Raw genomic sequence first — 3711 nt, forward strand, 5'->3', positions numbered from 1 at the left:
TGACGCCCCTCGAGCCACTTCAGTGGGTCTCGAAAGAGTTTTCCAATTCCTCCCTAGCTGACTCGGGACTTTCCCATTCATCGTTATGAGTTTATTTGGCTGCCCTTTCGGCCTACCATGTTCAGGTTGACGGATGCACACCGTTTTCCCATCCGCTTTCAAAACGTTTTTTAAAAGGTTTATTGCATCTCTACCCTCCTGTCAAAACTCCAGTCGTTCCCTGGGACCTTCCTCTAGTTCTCCGCCAGCTCACGAGGAAGCCCTTTAAGTTGCTCGCAACATGTGACCTCAAACTGCTAGCATGGAAAACGGCCTTTTTAACTGCCGTCACCTCGGCTAGATGAGTGGGAGAAATATTGGCTTTCCGTCACAATACACCTTACTTGTCGTTTTTGCCAGACGGAGTCTGCCTCGTACCGGACGTCTCTTTTCTGCTGAAGGTGGTGTCAGAGTTCCACCTGCAGGCGGAGGTCTTCCTCCCTGATTTCTTCCCAAATCCAACATCAGCGGAAGACAAGCTATTATACACTTTAGATGTGAAGCGGGCTCTCCTGTTCTACCTCAATAGAACACACCCAACTAGACGAGACTCACAACTCTTCGTCTCTTACGCGTCAGCACGACTGGGTACTCGCATCACGGCTCAATGCCTGTCATAGTAGATTGTGGGGCTCATCCATCTCTGCTACCTAATTGCCAAACAGCCATTGCCTTGGCCCTATCAGGGCTCATTCTACCAGAGCTGTTGCGACTTCCACTGCCTTCCTCCAAGGAATTCCCCTGACGGACATTTGCAAAGCCGCTACATGGGCCACACCTAACACCTTCATCAGGCACTATGCCCTAGATGTCCGTAAGAACACCAATACCAACATGGGACGTCTCATTCTGTCTTCAGCTACGCAGTAAGGACCTGCCAGCACCCTCCTCTAGGTAGGCCACTGCTCGCTAATCTCCCATGGGTGTGAAGCACAGAGACCACATCGAAAATAAACAGGTTGCTTACCTGTAACTGGTGATCTTCGAGTGGTCATCTGTGCATTCACACCACCCGCCCTCCTTCCCCACTGCTGTCAGCTTCTACATTTTCAATAGGGGTTGATTTGCGGGAGTTTGAAGGAACTGGCGGGATGTCCGCCCCCACCCCTCTGGGCATGCGCGGTGGGGTTCCTGCGCATGTCCGAGGTCTGGGCACGAAAATCCGTTAAAAGAGCTTTGCTACAGTACCGATCGATCCAGCGCATGCGCACTAGATCCCATGGGTGTGAATGCACAGATGACCACTCGAAGATCACCAGTTACAGGTAAGCAACCTGTTTTTCCTTGGACACTATGTGGCAAAATCAGCCTTCCTCTTCTGTCTTCCATCAAAAGATTCACACATATGCTGGTCCCTTTAGCTGCTTCTGTAGGGTGAATCTGACCAGTGGAGTGTCTTCTAATGTCTGGCAAAGTCTGGGTTATATTAAACAATTCACTTGCACGTTCTGAGGCCTCTGCACCAGCCAGAGCAGTCTATGAAAAGTTGGGGGAGGAGGAAAGTTTGTCTTGAGGAGCTTTTCTCCAGGACTACTTCCCAGAGTCACTAGGTGAACTGATGTATTATTATCATATTGATAATATTGAGCGCTTCAGTTTTGGTCTTTAGCAAATCTTCTACTTCGTGTAATCATTTTAAGATTTTGTGAGTATTGCTTGATTAATGGGAAGCCTCAGTTCCTTAGCAAAAATGGACTTTCCATTCTATCAGGCTGCCCCCCCCCCCCCCAATGGCAGTCTGTGAGTGTCTGAATTGCTCTGTTCTGGTATATAAGGGAATACATGTTGTCATTCTTCCTCCTTTCACCTAGTTTGGCTTGTGATGCAAGAAACAGTGGCACCACCTCCATTATATTTTCCTATTGTGGAGATGCTGAATAGTAGCTGGATTCCACTCATTCCAGAGCTGGCCCAACATATATAGATGGCAGAGGGAGGATGTCCAGATTGCACCTCCCCACGTCTCTCATAGGCTATTCCAATTACTCCTCTGCCCCAAATAGAATTGAAACAAATGGAGCTGCTAATTTGTAACATCCACTGTATGGTGCTCCCCCATCAGTCAGCTGAAAAAACACTATGTATTTTATCATGGGGTACAACATGCCTCTGCTGATGTGAACCAGATGGTTACCTATTGCTTGCCTACAAAATAAGATACAAGTTAGCTAAAAAGCAGCAGGCATTCCTGTCATCCATGTAGGACTTGGATGTGATTCGTGGATAGAGCTTGGCCTCATGGGTGGAGCAATTTAGGGTAGAGCTGACATTTCTAACTTGCAGGAGGAAATTCTATTTTGGGGGGCTGCCCTTGAACATTCAGCCACGGTGTTTCATAGGTTGCTTCTAGGGGTGTGCAATTTTTTTAATCAGTATTTTTCAGTTCTAGTCTATCAGGCCAAATTTTTTGGGGGGTATTTCCAAAAAAGCCCGGATTCCAATACCGGTATTATATTTGGATCCTGGATTTTTTGGAAATTCCCAATTTTTTCAAGTCTAATAGACCCAAACCAAAAAATACCAATAGAAAAAGAGCCAGCCTGACCCTGCACTTTAAAGGGACTGCAGTAGAAGCCCGACAAACAGCTAAGAGGTGTGAGCAATCTGCTTCTGCGTCTCTGCTGTTTTTGGATCTACCGGTAATTCCCAAGTATATCCCAGATTTTTTGCGGTTTCCCAGAGCAAACCTGGATACATTTGGGAAACTGATATATGCCAATAAGGTTTTTTGGGAGTATATTTTTGGCTTGGGTAGATCCGAATGCACACCCCTAGTTGCTTCTTTATTCTTGTTGCTTGTTCTAAAGTACTTATGTTCTTTATAGCTGCTGGGGTTAAATCCCAGATGTTTGGAGCAAGAAAAAAAATGGTACTGACATTAGAAAGACTCAAATCCCGTGCTGGGCTGCCCTCAACAATTTAATGCTATCTGGGTTCAAAGAATCACATATTGTCTTTACTTCCCTCTTTGGAAAGAACTGTAAGTGTAGCTGCTGGTGATCAGCTTTATTCAGACACTTCCACAAATACCATAGACAGTGTCAGCATGTATAGGGAGTTAGGGTTCAAGGTAGAAAGCACAAAGATAACCTTTGTAGTGACATCTTCTCTTAATACTGGAGGCAGTAATTGGAGTTGACTAGTAGGCTACATGGTAAAATGCTACAGCACCACTGGGGCCCTCCCATAGGGTATATAATCCATTAGTTTCTACCAGCACATTTGGCCCTAATACAGTTGTTATAAGGGTCATGATATGCACACAGCAGAACTTGTAATGCTTACTACTCTGTGGCCCTTGTAGCTCTTTTGAATAAAGAGGCTTGAAATGGAACTTGATGATGATTCCGCATGCTTGGATAGTCATGGTGTGTTGAACCAACTGTCTCAAAAGCCATTAACTCCATTTTGATAAATAACTACCAGTGGTGCCACGTTCTTTTTGAAGGCACCTATTTATGTTCATTAAAGAAGGATGTTACCTTGTCTTGCCTTTCTGGTTTGCCGCCTCTGTTTCTCCCCCTCAATTGGAACTCTAATTCAGACATCTCTGGCATACTAACAATCATGCCAAAATAAGGTAATCCTTCATTCTGAAATAACAGAAATGAACAGCTTATGAACAAATGTAGGCTTTTTTCCCTTTGACTGAAGTTGACTAAGTATGGGCTT

Source organism: Gekko japonicus, unplaced genomic scaffold (genome assembly GCF_001447785.1).
Source record: "Gekko japonicus isolate JY-2015 unplaced genomic scaffold, Gekko_japonicus_V1.1 scaffold9, whole genome shotgun sequence".
NCBI classification, from domain to species: Eukaryota; Metazoa; Chordata; class Lepidosauria; order Squamata; family Gekkonidae; genus Gekko; species Gekko japonicus.